Here is a 19128-nt window from a genome sequence, read left to right on the forward strand (position 1 = left end):
CTCTGGTTTCTCTGATTCTTCTTGCACTTGAGATTCTTCTTCTATTTGTTGTTCACTGTGTGCCTTGCCTGTGATTCTCCTTGTGCTTGAGATTCTCTTGACAACTGCAGGAAAGAATCTTCATCAAGCCCTTTCTCTATATCAATTAATACATTCTCAATAGAATTTCAGTGCTATCTCTGTCCACTAGAGTATTCTCCACCCATTCCAATTGATTTGCATATTTTTCTATTTCTGGGATTTGGTGGTGAATGTAAGGAGCCATTTTATTTTTCTGTCTTCTGTTGCAAATGAAGTCCAAGGGATCATATCTCCACAAGAAACTTTATTTCAGTTTAAGTCTCTGTAATATTTCCTCTGCTTCTTTCCTAGCTTCCTGGCTATTACACACAAAGGGGCCTAGTTGATCTTTGATTCTGAGCTGGGCCTTCTTTTTAGCCTTAACAAAATGCACCTCATCTGAGTTGATTATCTACCTATAGTAATCTAGAGAAAATAACCTAATTGGGAGGTATTTGGGTAACTTATATGGGGCCAACTCACAGCCATAGATCCTAATTTCAGTGTGATTTTGGTACAAGTACCAATCTCCCACTTTGTGTTGTTTTGATAGCTGCAGGACTCTCCTGATATCTGAACTGATTCTTGGAGGAGGACTTCCTAGCAGCATGGTTACTACAGGATGTACAAAAAGATCTATGAAGTCTGTGTATGGATATGGTGATTCAAATTTGTGGATCAAAGGAGTCCAGAAGACTACTGACCTAGGGTGACCTTTAGTATCAAGCTTTTGAAGAGTGAAGGGGAACTTGTCAGCTTGGTAATATAGAAAAATATGGTACAAAACTGAGGAATACTTAAATACTCGTTCATTATTCATTCTCAAGAATTGATCATGCATTTTGTATGCTATGAATTTGGCATAATCATAAATGATGGCAGGGGACTGTCCTGGAGTGAAGATAGACATGAAGGCTAAAATGATTTCATCTATGTATTCACTGGTAGTATAGCCTAAGACACTAGATATCATCGACACAATGTCCTGGCCAAGTTTAGAAAATATGGTCCACATATATGGGGGAGGATCATTTGGAATATGTTTCTCTTCCACAATAAAAGTCTGGAATATTTCAACAAGTCTGGCAGTGGTAATCTTGGGGAATTTGTCTAGCAGGTCTCTAATGGAAATAGGGGTCAGATTTTGTCCTGGTTGCAACTGCAGCATTTCGTTGATTGATTCAGCAGTAATGGTGAAAAGTATGGTATGGTCAGGAGACATCACTGCTCTTTGGCTGGGAATGTAGTTTGCATGGCAATAATGGACAATTTCTGGAAAGATATGCACTTGAGGAAATTGATACTTGGGTAAATTAGACTCCCAAAGACCTATTTTATCTACATGGTTAGGTATTGGTCTGTATGCCAGCAACATAATTTAAGTGGGGATTCATGGATAGAGGTGTCCTTGATTTGGAAGTATTTGTCCGCCAAAGGGAGATGGTCTAAATCCAAATGGGGAGTTGAAACTGGTCGGACATACATGGAAATTGGAGTGGCCATTATTAGTTCTTGTGGATTTAAGAATGGGGAAAAAGTGTTTTTCAGTCAATCAGGGCAACTGGGTTCTAATGCAGAGTATTCTTGGGTCGGTGTGCAGTTCTTTCACTAAATTTCTTATTAATTCCAAGCAGTGAAAGTAACTGGTTCAGAACTAAGACAAGGTTTCCAGCGAATTTCGATAAAATACCTAGAATTTTGGGAATATTGACTCTGAACAGGTTGACGGGTGATTGTGCACGGTTGCAGAAAGTCTGTGTCAACTAGAGGGTGGACTGTGAATTCAATGGCTTCTTCAGGTTGGCGACTGGACGTAAGTTGGCAGTTGGACGTTGTATAGTTGTGTTCATGAAGGTCTGGAACTTTAGTTTCACGATAAAACAAAATTATGGGGTTTTTGGCTTTATTAACAAAGTCAACATTTGGCGAGTGTTTGGGGAATACTGGTACTTTTGGCAGTTAGCAAGGTGATGTGATAGTTTGGCATTTAGCGGACGGCGGTAAGTAGGTTTTTTCACACCGCTTATGAGTGCTAGGTGGTTTTGGGGAGAGGTCACCCAATTCCATTCATCGAGCACCACGTCGCATTGGGGGCCCAAGGGAAAACAACCCATTTCGGGTGGGTAAAGTTCAGCTTTCAAGATCGTGCAAAATCAACGTGAGTCGTCGGATTTGAAGAGGGAAGATTGAGTGGCGATCGGTCGATGAAAATATACGGACAATAGTGGGGGGGCCTGGCGGGCAATTAACTCGGTGGTTTCGGATTTAATATGGGATTAGGGTGAGATCAATGCATTGGGCGTGATTTCATTGGTGGAGGATTCGAATTTTCATTAATCGCTGATCAATTGATTAATTCATTTGTCAGGTTCGGGTATTTATAAAGTTTATATTTCAAACTTCAGGGACAGGGTATTAATATTTAAAGCGATTTATTAAATACATAGGGGAAAAGGGTTATTTTTCGGGAATTAATATATAAATAAAATTAAAAGTTAATATGAACATCGCGAAGAATGGATTTAGCGCTAAGTATAATGTGTTTTTGTAATTTATTTGCTTTTCATAAACACATTATAATTTATGCTAAATGTTATTTTTGTGGGTTTTTCGGGAAAGGGGTTTACTTGGGGGTAATGGCTTTTCCTTAGGAAAAATGGTGTTTCACCTTAGGAAAAGGGATTTATTTGGGAAAATGAGGGAGAATGAAGGGGGGTAATGTTTGTGGGGGGAAATTTAGTACTTAGGACCTATAAATCATTGGGCCGAGGGTTCGATCCCTCCAGAAGTCAGAGAAATTCTCTAAGCTCCTTTGACTTTAAGATTTTGGGTACTTGAAATTTATCTTGGGAAATTAGTTAAGTGAAAGGTGTAATGAGTGAGGGGAAATTAATCAATTTGACTTTGTGAACTTTATGCCAGTCCAATTTCTCATCCATACCTAGAACTTTCATGATGAGGGTAATAAATATGCTTTTGTTTAACAATCATCACAATTCTACAACCTTTCTACTACTTACCCATCTACTCATCCTACCATTTTTACTTTTCTTTATTAGGGTGCACTTAAGCTGGCAAACCCTTATCAAAACATTTTTCTTTTCTTTTACAATAGTAATCTAACTAAGTCTAACCTTATTACATCCAAGGGCTCAGATTAAACAATTGAGCTCTTTTTATTCACTCTACCTAATCTACTTATTTGCTAAGATTAAATAGTTTGGTCATATTTTATTCTCTATCTATAAACATGAAATAGCCATGTTTAAACATTTTGACTATCATGGATTGTGGCAAAAATTACAAGCTGCACACAATCATCTATTTTGCACAAAAAGTAAATAGTAGTGGCATTTTTACTTGCACACTTTCATGGTCTTTTTCTTTGGGGTTCATTTTTTCATCTTTTTTGACCCTTTTTATTCTTTTTGTCCTTTTATTTTTCTTTTAGGACATACCATTTTTACATTTTTTAATTTTTTGAATATGGAAAACATTTGCAGAAAGCAAAGGTATGTAATATTACAGTTTTAGTCTCAGTCATTCAAAAATAATGACTCCTATTGGTATAGGAACCTAAAAGTTTCAACCTTACCTTGACATTTTCTGGATATCCATGGTGTTGTGGGTTTCCCACTTGTGTTTTTTATTGGTTCTCAAGTTCTCTCTAGCTCTGGGTTGGAACAAACACTCTAGAGCCCTAAAAAAATTTGGGTTGAGTTATTAGTTCCTAGAGCCTGCAGGTTGGGATAAATGCTCTAGAGCCTCGTGGGTTGAGTTATTAGTCCCTAGGGTTGTGGGTTGGGATAAATTCTCTGGAGAACTGAGTTAGTTGTGGGTTGAAATACTAGTTCGTGGAGCCTTGGACAAATTGGGTAGAGAACAATTTTGTTGATGTTAGTGATTTCTAGACAGTATAGGTGATATCACTGTGGTTGAGGGTTGAGGTGGTTTGGCCTCTAGAAGCCCTGGTTGGTTTTATTTTGATTTAACTCTTATGATCCCTCATTCATGTTTGGAATATGGTACAGGGGTGATTGGATGAAACAGAGATTTGGTTCATCCCAATCTATGGTCGAGTGGTACGTGGAAGTCCCTGACTTGGTTGGCATTTAATATGTTAATATAAGTTATTTTCTTATTGTGATCTATGAGCGCTTGTACTAGTTATCATGTTGACACTATGGCTAATTTGTCATGGTCTCTATTTTGGTTATATGTCGGTTATATTATGTGCTATGGTTATGTATCTCATTCATAATTTGATAAGTTACTAGATGGTTGATGAATGCATGGAATAATAAGTGTTGTTGCAGCTAACTAGAGAAGCTTGGTGCCTTTGTAGTGATTCTCAAATGAAATTTAGAAGTTTATGATTAGTTATGCATTCATGACCTGTAGCTTTCATGTTTACCATATGTTTGACAAAGTTTCTATTATGTACTAGGTATGTCCTGCTCAAGATGTTGTTCAAGTTTGAATGTTTGGAAAATATACCCAAATAAATCTACTTTGATACCAATATGATCCATAAATTTCCATGGATATTCCACTGGACAATTTGTCACAACAGATCTGATAAAATTATACTTAAAAATATGAAATGTACATTATGAGGGTTTATTTCTCTTTAGATTTTTGGATTTGTAGATTACTATTTATAAATATGTATGCACAAAAATTATAATTATGAAAAAAATATAGAACAATGAAATTAAAAAAAAAAAAACTCACGAACCACAATTGACATAAGATATATCCCGGGAAACACTTTTGGGAGAAAAATTGGTTGTAAGGTGAGGTTGATCTGCTCTCTTTCTCTAAATAAAAAATGGATGCAAGTATAAGGTAGGCATGTGGCCTCTAGGATACTAAAATGAAAACGTCCTCTATTTATGCTCTCTCCCTATCCCTCTTGGATACCTACTTTTCTATGGAACATGATGCACTCAAAAAAAATGGAAACCATTTTCCTCATAGTGGCCCTATTATAGCATAGCCCAATAGCCTACCATTGGTTAGGTTTGGCTCCAACTTTTAACGAAGTTACAAAATTGACTCTTTTAAAGTTCACTTCATCATGATCACGTGGCTAGCCCTTTTCCATGAGTAATGAGGTCTAAAGTGGCATTGTCTCGAATCGTGGTGGTAAAACAGGAATGTTAACTCCCAGTTGGAATACATTTCACATACAGACTATGGTTGAGGTAATTTTGGTGGTGTTTGAAAGTTCTAGGTGTCTATAATAGGAAAATAAAGTGTGATGATAAATTTGTAAAATTTTACCCCAAAAAAAATCATTTGATGCCTCAAAATGCTCCTAGAAGGTTTCAAACCCCAATTTACCAAAGTGGGTGTTGCTGATATAAATGCTCTTGTGATCTAATTCCTCCACTTTTTCCATTCTAAAAAGAATTGAGATGGATGAAAAACAATATAATGATGCGATCTAAATCAACATTATTCTTTGATTCGGTCTTTTCATTAAATTCCTCCCCTAACTCACTATATGGGAGTCATCCCCTCTTCCTTAATTATCTAAACCATCTGAAATGTCTTCTCCTAACTTAGAAGCTACCACTATAATGGGAAATTCACCCCATTTGAATAAATTACATATTATGAACCAACCCAACCTTTCTATCTTGAGCACATTTAACCCACCATAAGGATCACTCATCCCCCTCCTAAATTGTATGGATACCTTGTTATATTTAAATATTATTCTTTACTTGGGGCTTGTCATGGAACTCCTCCTCTAATTTTTCATAATTTCCTCCTCCGTCATTCCCCACCCATTTGAAATGAACTCCCTCCACCTTGAAATTTTCCTTAGTCCCCATAAGTAGCTCTTTATTCCCTTTATATCATCTACATTACATCTAACAAAAATGTGTTATCCACCAATGTCCCCACTCTTTTATCCTATATAATGGATTCCCTTTTTCTTCCCATCTTAGGATCCTTGTCGTGGCTAACCATAACATTTTGAGGTTAAATATTGAATTACTGATTTGGTTCCTTTCCTCACACATCCTAGCCCTTCCACTACATCATCTATTAGCATTGTCTTTCTAACTTTCGCCTTTAGTGAGTATCAACCTAAAAATTGTGATCCACTCAAGAAGCTCTGGGGAAAGAATAAAATGATTCAAATCTTTGGGGACTTACAATCTAAGTTCAAATGCGTAAGTAATAAATTCATATTTTTATGTAAAATGGAACTTAATAAATATGTAACTAATAGTGTAAAATGTTATCAAAATTAAGTTCATCAACAAGACACCTTATAAGAAAGCAATAGGAAGAGCACGGAGGTTAAGAAGTAGAGGTCCAAAAATTGGCCTCATTACATGTTATGGTTCTTCTTAATGGAATCATTCTCTCTCTCTATTCTTCATATTTTTTGATGTATTAGTTATTGTGTTTTTATCAATGTTATTGTGCTTAGTTTCATGGAATATTTGTATGTTTTGTCTCCTCCTCTCTTAGCATTCAAGCCTTTTAGATCTTAGCCCCAAAGATCTAGATCTTTAGTGTCTAAGCAAGTTACCACTCCATGAGAATTAGGGTTTGAAGCATATTTCCATTTCAAATTTTTGTGGCAATCTACAACATCCTTTTGGCACCTTCAAGGTTCATTTTCTATGTCATACATTGTAAGTATCACAATTGGTCCATAATCATTACATGGTTTCTACCCTTGGAACTTCATTCACCACTACATGAGCATATTTGCATGGATTCACTACATCCATTAGTCTTCAACATGGAGGTTACATGACCTTTACAACAACCCATGTTGCTCTACAAACCCTTGGTATCATTTGTGGCCCTTTTCACTTATGCTTTCACATTCATTTTTATTGCATACTTATACAATCATGTCATATCTTAACAAATATGTATGTAGCATCTACAACCTTTAATAACCTTATTTTAGCCATCTCTCAACTTTCCCACAATGTTATGGCCATCATAGAAGCACAATAATGGATGGAACACAAGACAACAATATTTAGAAAACTGCATGCAGGTGCCATGACCTTTACAAATCATTTTATAGGGTGCATGATAGCTCATTTTAAAGGATTTTCTATTGGCTCAAACATGTTTTTGTGAAATTTGATTTTTTTTCTTGGTTTGAAATATATCAATAATCGAAGTCACATGTGTCTCAAAAAAAATTCAACCATCCATACCTTGAGTTTCAAGAATAATTTCTCAATTCTCATATCATTACATAAAAAGTATATTATAATGGAAAGATATGTTCAATATCTCCAATGGGTCTTTGAAAAAATTTGATTTCATCACCTATAACAAAAATTATCAACAAATTTGCAATGAGTTATTCATTGTTAGAAAAATTCAAAAGAAAACCAAGGTTATGGATCATCCATAAACCCGTAATCATTGCTAGACCACACAAAAACCCTATCTAAGCTTACCATTGACAACTTAGTTATGGTTCATTGAAAAGCCACGATTATGGGTTAACCACACAAAACCCTTTTCTTCATTAGCACTTGCACATTGTAATTATGATGGTTATGGGTCATCCACAAACCCACAATTATGGGTTAACCACATTAAACCCTTATCTTAATTGGTTCATCACATATTGTAATCATGATGGTTTAAGATATAACTCTTTCGTTCATATATATACATATAGAACTTATTATTTAAAAGAAATTTCAATTGGCAATGTTTAACTATGATACTTTTTGGAGTTTTTTTCCCATAATTCAATGAAACTATTTTCGATAAAATCACTATCTTTTGTTGTTAAAAATGTCTTTTTTACTGTATGTATAGATCAACAACTTAAACTTATGATTATTAAAAATATCTATCAAATTTTTGGCAAAGTTGACTTGAAATAGTGCTAGATATTAGAACAATATTTCTCACTAGCATGCCACTCATAGAGATGTGTAGGCATAATGTAAGAAAGTATGTCAACATTTTTTAAATGTTGGGCAAGGAAAATTTTGGGGGCTAATGTTCACATGTGGGTTAATTTTCCATGTTTTTTTCCAAAAAAAAGATTCACCAATTTCCATTTTTTTAAAAATGATTCACCCACATTTTATAATATAAAATTATTTTACCTTAAAAATCACCAAAATTTTATATAAACTAATATCAAACTATTAAAAATGTAAATATTTTTACAAAAATATTTCCAAACATTTTACAATTTGCATATTAGGGACTAGTAATATTCGCTAAGGTTTCTAAGCTTTAAGATAAATTTCCATCAAAATATTCCCTGATGTTGGGAAAATATATATGTAGATAAAAAAAATATTTGCTTCATATGTTTTAATTAATATTCAAATTAAAACACATATAAATGTAAAAATATAAAATGTCAGTCAAGGTGTCAGTTATGGATGCTCCGGAGCTTGATTCGGTGGACTATTCGGCGGATCCATCGCCGGATAAAATTATTTTCGGGAACCCCTGTTTCGGGCATCGTTCACTGTTCGGGCCCTCATCTTCGATATCGGTTCCTGGGTACACATCCTACCCCACTACCGCTGCGCCCTTGGTCTACCGCTCCTCATCATCTGCTGGAGCTCCCCCATCTGAATCGCCACCTTTCGAGGTCCCTCCGCTTTCTCCTGGTTCACTTCAGTTTTTGGCCTCTCATACTCCTCCCTCGCGTTCATTTGATCCTTTGGCTCCGCCCCTCATATCGACGCCTCTCCCTCCGCCGATCTCTGTACCTGCTCCTCAGCCTTCCATATCAGGCCTTCGCCCCTCTGGTTGTTTTGAAACCCCCGCGGTCTCTACCCGGCCCGCTCCGGCCCCTTCCAGGGAAGGCATCACCAACCCGCTGGTTGATCACCCGTCGGCCCCTCGATCCGGCAAAAAGAAGGTTCACTGTGTGAGATCTACGTCGAGGGACATATCCATAAAATTTGACGAATCAAAGCCGCTCGGGGAATATATGGATATCGCGAACACCGTGTTGGTGGGTCACGTTCGGGGAAGGACCTACTCGAGACAGAGACTCATCCTATGGGTCAAGGAGATCTGGGGAGGAGTGTTATTTGATCTGCCAGAGGTTCATGTTCTCCCGAGAGGTTGGTTCTCTCTTAAATTCTCCAAGGAAAGCCAGACTGATCTGGTTCTGGGGCGTTATTGGCATATCGAAATGGCGCCGGTTCTCCTCAAGCGCTGGAGTCCTCTTTTTGAACCTGAGCGGGAACAGCTTGGTGCAGGACCGATCTGGGTACGACTCCCGGGTCTACCTATCCCCTTCTGGGCTGAAGAAGTGTTCATTCGTGTTGGAAATGCCCTTGGGACCTATCTGGATTTCGATCGCACTTTTGTGGAATCTGGAAGCCGAACACTTGCGAGGATTTTAGTTCATCTGGATACTCGGGAAGGGCTGGAGGAGCAAATCACTCTACAATGGGGCGGATGTATCAGGGTACAGATATTGGATTATGAAGGTGTTCCTTTTCGCTGCAGGAGGTGCCACAAAGTCGGACACCTTGCTAAGGACTGTCCTCTTAATAAGAAAGCGGAAGACACTCCGAAAAGTACCCCAGCGTCTTCCAGGATGGCATCCCCGGGCGGTTCGCGGCCTCCCTCTGCTGGTATGTCCCCTCCGGTTTCAGCATCTGTGGACGTCTCTAGACTCAGGCGACCTTCGCCTCCCATCACCAGGGCTCGCTCGGCGGCTGAAGCGGGTATGATCTCTAATCCCTCTTCATCTCTATCTATTTTTTCATCGACTGAGATCATTGGTCCCTCATCACATGCTCCTATGGTTCATTGTCCACTTAAATCATCTCCCCCCATCTCATCGGATCCTATTATTACCTCTTCCCCCCTTAAGTTCTGTTCCTCCCCTCGAGCGTCGTCTCCTCCTCATCCATACTTTCTTAGATCTCGGAACCCGGCTAGAGATACCCCTATTGGACATTCCGGGTTGGGCATTGTAGTTACTGAAGGGGGTAATACCAACACCAGAGGTAGAAAATCTCATCTCTCTAAAGCTATAAAACTTGCTGGGGCAGAGGTGGTCTCTGGCAGACAATCGACCATTGATGGGGTTCTTAGAGCGGGACATACCCCAAGAAATGTTCCCCCATGAAGTGTCTTTCATTTAATTGTAGAGGACTGGCTAGTTCCTCCAAGAAACTAGCCTTGAAGAGGCTCATCGAATCTGAGCCTGTTGATGTTATCATGTTGCAAGAAACCCTCTGCGCTGCTGAACAGTGCTCCCATGCTTTGCACTCTTTGATCCCTGGTTGGAAATTTTTAGCTATTGATGCTGCGGGTCGGTCTGGGGGACTTGCTCTTGGGATCAACGAGCGCACCATCAATCTGATATCAAGTTGGGGGGGAGAGGGATTCATTGGTTTGGATATCTTCTCTGCCGATCTCGGCATGGATCTTAGAATTGTCAATATATATGCACCCTGCTCACAGAGAGAAGCATTCTGGCAGCACATTCTCCAACTCCCTTTACTGAACGAACATCATGTCATCATTGGAGGAGATCTCAATTTCTCGCTGGGTTTCAGAGAATCCTGGGGATCTGATGCTCAAGTCGATCCCATTACAGATTACATGCTCAATCTTTTAGAGCAATCTAATTTTATTGATGTCCCCTTGCAGCGTCCCCTTCCTACATGGAGGAATAGGCGAATAGGGGACGCTGCCCTTGCTCGTAGACTTGACAGATTCCTCCTTAAAGAGCCTATTATCCAGCGTGTGCACCTGTTTCGTCAGTGGGTTGGCTCAGGGGGGATTTCGGACCATAATCCTATTTATTTGGAGATGCAGGGCCCTTCCAAGAAACCCAAGGCTCCTTTCAAGTTCAACCACACCTGGCTAAAGGACTCTTCATACGTCAAGCTGATCAAGGAGTACTGGTCAGCTCACCCTATTAATGGCAATGAATCTTATGCTAAAGGCTTCTGCAGAAATCTTACGGAATTAAAGCATATATCTATTCAGTGGGCTAAGGAGAAATTAGAAAGGGAATCCGCTCAACTTACTCAAATTGAGGCTGATCTATTCTCTCTTACTGATGATCGAGGACTGGGTTTCATATCTGCGGAAGAAAAAGACAGGCTTATTGACTTGGAGAGACAAAAAGCCAAAATCCTCAAAGAGAGGGAGGAATCCATAAGATTAAGAAGCAGAGCATTATGGATTCAAGCTGGGGACGACAACACAAAGTTCTTTCACAACTATGCAAAGAGCAGGAAGGTTTCTAATACAATCTGGAAGCTTCCCTCTCCGGATGGGGACATTGCAGACAACTTTCATAAGCTTGCTCACCTGGGTACCTCTCATTTTAGGAACTTGTATAAGTGTCCTCGGGAAGCCAATCTTCTGGACATCATCAATGTGGCTCATCATTTCCCACGATTCGTGGAGGACGAGGATGTGGCGGACTTAACAGACCCTGTTTCTGAAAATGAGCTTGAGGGGGTATTGAAGTGGTTCAAGAAAGATAAAAGTCCAGGTCCAGATGGATGGACCATTGAATTCTACCTTGCCTTTTATGAGGATTTGGGGCAGGATCTGCTAAGGGTGGTTGAGGAAAGCAGAACTACTGGATCCATTTATCATGCCATCAATTCCACGTTCATTGCTCTCATTCCCAAATCGGATTCCCCGGAATCCTTTGATGATTATCGCCCTATATCCTTGTGTAACTGTCTATATAAGATCATCTCAAAGATTATTGCCAACAGGCTTAGACCTATCCTATCCAGATCCATTGCCCCGCAGCAATTTTCTTTTCTAGACTCCAGACAAATTCATGAGGCCATTGGACTTGCACAAGAAGCCCTACACTCCATCTGGTCTAAGAATCTTAAAGCTATCCTCCTCAAGATTGATCTCTCAAAAGCTTTCGATCGTGTCAGCTGGCTCTATATGAAAATGATTCTCATACACTTGGGGTTCCCTCATGCTTATATTACTTGGATCATGGCCTGCATCACCTCTCCCTCGTTCAGTATTCTCATCAATGGCTCAGCCTCAACTTTTTTCCACTCTGAAAGAGGTCTGCGTCAGGGATGCCCTCTATCTCCACTTCTCTTCCTCTTGGTCATGGAAGGTCTTAGCCGTCTCATGGAAGCTGCAAAGAGGAATGGAGACATTGGAGGTCTTGGTATATCAGACTTGTGCTACCTTACACATCTTCTATTTGTGGATGATGTCCTTATTTTACTTGATGGCAGTGTCAGGGATTCCCGGGCTTTTTTGAAAATCTTGCAAAAATTTTCTGATGCTACTGGTATGCTACCAAATCAGACGAAATCCACCATCACCTGCGCACGCACATCTGTTCAGGAGACTCGGACGGCCCTACAGGCTTTTCCTTACTTGGTGCATTCTTTGGATAGAGGCCTCAAATACCTGGGGTTCAATCTGAAGCCCACTTGCCAGAGAATTGCTGATTGGGTCTGGTTGGTGGCCAAAATGGAAAAGAGGCTTATGGGCTGGAGCCACCGATATCTCTCTAGGGCTGGTAGACTGGTGCTTATCAGATCTGTGCTAGAGGCCACTCCGGTCTTCTGGATGGCGCTAGCATGGATTCCTAGGAACATCCTGGGGAGGATGCAGCAGTTGTGTAATCGCTATCTTTGGAATGGGAGCCAGGAGAAAAGAATTTTTGCTTGGATCAGCTGGAAAAAATCTCTCTACCTAAAAAATGGGGTGGCTGGGGGCTCAAAGACCTTCCAGACTTCGCCAAAGCACTTGCGGCCAAGATGGGCTGGACTTTGCTCACTAGTCAAAATCTGTGGACTCATGTTACTTATCACAAATACATCTGGCCTCATAATATTATGGATTGGGCCCGGATACCTACCTGGTCTACGAAAGGCTGCTCATCAGTATGGAAGGCCTTGATTGATTCTCTCCCTCTCATCCGGGACAACCTGGCTTGGCGTATTAATGATGGCATGACGGGCAGGATAGGTATGGATCCATGGAGCAACAGCAGGGGCAGACATGTATTAAATCAAGCACTTATAGATTATCTTCAATCCCGAGGGATCCGGCATTTTGCACAAATTGCAGACCCTCATCGAACAGATATCCTGGTCCAAGCTTGGAAATCTGCACAATCTCTGGATCTTCCTATTCATTGGCATCAGGAATGGGAACAATACACTTTGGCTCTCACTGAATCTCATATTCGCATAAAGCAAGGGCCTGATGAACTTATTTGGTGCCCTGCAGACCATGGTATATATGCACCAAAACAGGGCTACTGTGCCCTCATAACTCACCGATCTCCGGAGCAGATCCACCCGTGGTGGCAAACCATTTGGAAGCTCAAGGCCTCTCCCCGATCAAAGCTTTTTTTCTGGTGTGCTCTACATGGAATCGTTCCCACGGGAGAACAGCTGGCCCGCAGGGCTATTCATGGCCCCACCTGGTGCACCTTCTGCAAAAATGCGTCGGAATTCACAGACCACATCTTTCTACAGTGCCCGGCTGTTCAAACCTTATGGAGAAACATATGTCAGCATTTGGGAATCTCGGGACATTGGAGTGGAAATGATATTTAGAATGCTTGGGGTAGCTGGTCTCATAGCCACCCAGACTCAAAATCTATCAACCTTCCCCCTGTGGCTACATGGTACATCTGGCTTGCTCGGAATAGGGCTATTTTCGAGGATCGTCCGATTATAGGAAACCGGATTGAAATTGTTGTTATTGCTGCTTATCAGGAACTACCGGATCCGCCCCCCCAAAGGATCAGAACCATTCAACCCATGCCCGAGATTGATAAATCCATCCCTTGGGCATTTTTCGACGGGGCAGCAAACCAAGCTGGGTGCGGTGGAGGCTTTGTCCTCCACATAAATGATTAGCACAGATATCTTGCTAAAATGGGATTAGGAAATGGATCAAACAATTTTGCTGAGCTTTCTGCATTACATAACCTCCTCCATTTTGCATTATCACATCAGCACACACAGATCAATATATTTGGGGATTCGTTGGTGGTTGTAAACTGGATCAATAATGTCACTACATGCCACTCACACACTCTCAGCAATCTATTACATAATACTCTCACTCTCAAAGCTGCTTTTGATCATTTCACTTGTGTGCATATCTACAGAGAACACAATAGCGAGGCTCACAAACTTTCCAAAGAGGCCTCGACACTTCCCCGAGGCGATGGACAAATAGTGGAGCAGCAGGGGACAGAAGAACACCAGTTTTATCATCGACCATATATAGATCAGAGGCAACAGAGGGACAACAGTCCCAACAGCTGACCGAGAATGGAGATTTTTGATAATTACTGCTGATATAAATGTAAAACAGAATCTTTTTTGTATGCGAATAGGCAACAGAGCCGAACAATGAATTGTAATTAGCATCTTTTTGATACACACTGAAATACACCTGACAAGGTGGATATTGTATGAACAAGAATGTAATGCTAAGGCATCTGCTTATGTAATTTTCAAATATAAATGAAAGTTACTGATTTTCCCAGTGGAAAAAAATATAAAATGTAAAGTAAAATGTAAGGCAAGGAGCTACAAATTTGATAAGAATAAATTGGTTTGTCTATAATATAAATTTAATATACTATTGTAATTTAACATGTTATTTCTTTATATATTATGATTGGTATAATAATCAATCATATTGATTATTATTGTTCCAATATATTACAATAATAATCATGTCCATTATAAGTATTATTATATTTAAAGAGCTTACATATATTATTGATTACATTGAGTGACAATTCTCAATCATATAGATGGAGGGGGGAGAGAGGGGGAAAAGGAGAGAGACAAAAAGAGGGATAGAGGGGGGTGGAGAGGGGGTATAGAGAAGGAGATAGTGACAGAGCTGGGGAGGGGGAGAGAGAGAGAGGGATGGAATTGGAGGAGGCGAGAGAGGGAGGGAAAAACAAAGAAATAGGGAGAGAGAGGGAGTGACAAGGGAGAGTTGGAATTAGAGAAATTTTGAGGTATAAAATGGACCTCCTAAATAATATTATAAAACAATAGTGGAAATAATAAAATAAGATTCAATTACCTCATCAAGCTTTGGAGGGAGAAAAAAGAAACTACCTTTTCGACTTGTATTTTCCACTTATCTCGTTATGATTTTACTCAAATTTTGAGCAGAAGCACTCGTTGGATGCATAATTTATTTTTTCATCCAAGGAGTACCTATGCACATACTTTCAATGGACCTTACTACATAAATAATTTGAAATACATGAAATCACACTTTTTCATGTATTTCACGATTTTCATGTAGTAGGGTCCATGAAAGTATGCAAAATGGGTAGTCCTTGAATGAAAAATTAAATTCTGCATCCAATGAGTGCCCCCAATGAGAGATAGGAGGAGAGAAGAGAGAGAGAAATAAGGGTAAGAGAGAGAAATGGAAACATAAAGATGGAGGGAGAGAGAGAGAAATAAAGATTGGGGGGGAGAGGGGGTGAGAGAGAAAGAGAGGGGGAAAGAGGAAGCAAGAGAGAGATTAGGAGAGGGGGAGGGAGAAAGATGTTGAGTTGGAGGAGGGATAGTGACAAAGATGGAGGGTGGAGAGAGAGATATTGATGGGGGAAGATAGAGGTAGGTGTAAGAAAAAGGGAGAGAGAGGAAGGAAGAGAGAGATTACTTAAGAAAGAGGAGGGAGGGATAGAGCGAGGGAGGGAGATATAGATGGATTTGTAGGGGAGAGAGAGGGAGGGAAGAAGAAATACATAAAGAGAGAATTGTGGAGAGAGATAAAGAGAGAGAGAGAGAGGGATTGAGAAGGGAGATATGGCGAGAAAGTGAGGGATATAGTAAGTGTGAGGGGAGAGAAAGAAAGAAAGAGAGAGAGCGAGAGAAGGTGAGGAGAGAGAGCTGGAGAAGAAGAGGGAGGGAGAGAGAGATAGATAGATAGATAGATAGATATGGAGAGAGAGTGTTTATTTTTAGGGGGTGTGATAGAATGATAAAGGAGACACAAAGGGAGATAGAGATATTGATGAAGGGGGGACAAAGAGAAGAAGAGAGAGGCAAAGAGAGGGAGGGAGGGAGATATATATATATATATATATATATATATATATATATATAGAGAGAGAGAGAGAGAGAGAGAGAGAGAGAGAGAGAGAGAGAGAGTTTGGGGGGGGGGTGATATATGGAGGGATATATAAATATAGATGGCGGGGAGAGAGAGAGAGGAGGGAGAGGAGAGGGAGGGAGGGGGAGATACATTGTTATTCACTGAAATAAATGCAATGATTTAAGTGTAGATGTTGATTCCTAATCCTATTTGATTGATTGCACGAGATGTATTGATTTCAGTGTAGTTAATTTCTAATGTTATTTGATTGCCTGCACTAGATGCATTGATTTCAATGTAGATGTTGATTTCTAATCCTATTTGATTGCTTGCACTAGATGCATTGATTTCAATGTAGATGTTGATTTCTAGTTATATTTGAATGCTTGCACTAGATTCATTGATTTTAGTATAGATATTTATTTTTTATTTGATGTAACTATATGAATGATGTACATTAATTTCAAAGTAATTAGATTGATAGTATGCATTAACTTCAATGGAAGCACAATTTTTTTATTGATGATGTGAAATGATTTCTCTCTTATAGTAATTCAACCGTAACTAAAATACATGAATTTTCATCTAGCATATTTAAAATGATTAGAATAATTAGATGTTTAACAAATTTTCCATTGCCACACATGATTGAAACCATCCTAGATCCATCATAACCCGTAATTTACCAAGTGTCAAGAGGGATCAAATATCTCGAGGTGCAAATTTTTCCTCAAATTTTGCACTCGAAAAAATGGTCTACACCTCCAGAGATTTGATCCCTCTCAACACTTGATAGATCTCGAATTAGATAAAACTGAATTGTTTTCTAAAAATTTTAAATAATATCATTAAATATGATAAAATAATATAATGTTTAAAAAAAATATTTAATATTTAAAATTAAATACACAAAATAATTATATATAATTTTTTCAAATAATATAGTTTATAAAAAACTATTTATTATAAAGATAAAGAAAATTAATATTAAACATATTTATTAGGTTAATTTTATAAGTTTTTTTAAAGAAGTATCTTGTATTTAATTCCAATCTAATCTCTACACTTCATGTATTTAAATGTGATATAATTCCTTCATGTCATGTATATGAATCGAATCTAATTCAACCATCTCTCTCATCCTGTATTTAAATGGATAGACATGGACTTCAAGATGTATTTAAATCGTATCTAATTCTTTCATTCATATATTTAAATGTCACCCTTCTCCTTATTTAGTGAATCTAATTTTTGATAAATTCATTTATTTTTTAATAATAAAATATATTTTAATATAATTTTTTTTCCATATAATTTTTTTTCAATTATTTATTTAATTTTTAAAAATATATTTTAAAAATCATTACATAAATTATATAAAATAAAATTTTATAAGATATAAATCTATTTCTCTCGCACACATACATGAATAAGCCCATACATATATATATAAACAAGCCGTTAAAATTAATTATTTAAATTTTAAATGCCTTTTGAGAACTATATTATTTGTAAAGTTAAAAAACGATATATATCTATATATATATATAATATTTGATTAATATATTATAATAATAATAATAAAATATTTAAATATTTTTTTGAAATAATTAAATTTACAAAAATAAGATAAATAATTTAATATTTTATTATATTTATTTTGCTTTTTATGTTTTGGGTAAGTGATATTTAAAAAAAAAAATTGTAATTTTTTTTGGTTATAAAATCAAAATAGATTTATGTTAATTTCAGATTTATTAAGGAGAACTTAAATATAGGTGGATGAGATGGCAAACCATTATCCTTGCTACTCGAGCTAAGCACTTGTTGACAACATAAGGAGAACTTAAACCTAGATGGATGAAATGGCAAACCACTATCCCTGCCACTTGAGCTAAGCACTTGTTGACAATATTTTTTAAAATATTACATATCAACTCCATATGAGCATGTAAGGACATACAAATCTTACTCACACCTTGAATTGGAATGCACCTATACATGGAATGAGAACACACACTCTTTATGTATTCGATTTTGAAATTTTTTACTCAAATACGTATATTGGAAAACTTTGTGTATAACTCACATTGATATTTTTCTTTTTGAAAATGCTACATATCAACTTGATATTAAGAATGGTATAAATTGTGTATTCTCTTTTTAATAAAAAGTGAAAATATAAGGAACTTTTTAATTTCATCTATTTATATAAAATTATGTTACTTAATCCAACACCAATCTAGAACCGGCCTAGTTCAAAAGAAAAAGGAAAAAAGAAGTAATGTTTTTTTAATATGAACATTGAAATTATGTTATTAAAATATTTTTTTTGTTATTAAATTTTTTTGTTTTAAATATCACATATTAATCGAAATGAATGATCCATATCATTCATATTAAATTGTAATACCAGTGATGTTATTTTTGTGAACTCTATATTGAGTGGTGAAAGAATTATACATATAGGTCATACTCAAAAGTTAAAATAATTATATTGTTTTTTTAACTTTCAATTACTTTATTTATCTTGATGTAGAATTTAAATATAATTTAGAATATTATATTTATAAGAGAACTTTAATTAATTAATTAATTAAAAAATAAAATAAAATTATGGGTTAATTAAATCAAATAGAAAAAATATGGTAAAAAAAATAAAGTGTACAATTTAAGACAATAATTTATCAAAGACAAATTATAAAAACATATAACCACAAGGCAAAATGTCTTGGTTTATTATGGTACCCCAAGAACAATGAATATAAAAATATAATGGTTGCATTCAAAATACACACAGCCCAAGGATTAGAATAAAAAGTTGGAAATATACAATTGCATGTTACATATAAATAACTAAATAAAATAGCTAGAAATAAGGAATGATGCCTAAGAGAATTGGACATCGTTGAATCTAGGATTTTAAACTAAAAATGCAACAATTATTCAAATTCAACCAATATTTCATTTCTACTTTCA

Source organism: Pinus tabuliformis, chromosome 3_2 (genome assembly GCF_031772625.1).
Source record: "Pinus tabuliformis cultivar Carrire ecotype Pingquan chromosome 3_2, CPIR1, whole genome shotgun sequence".
NCBI classification, from domain to species: domain Eukaryota; kingdom Viridiplantae; phylum Streptophyta; class Pinopsida; order Pinales; family Pinaceae; genus Pinus; species Pinus tabuliformis.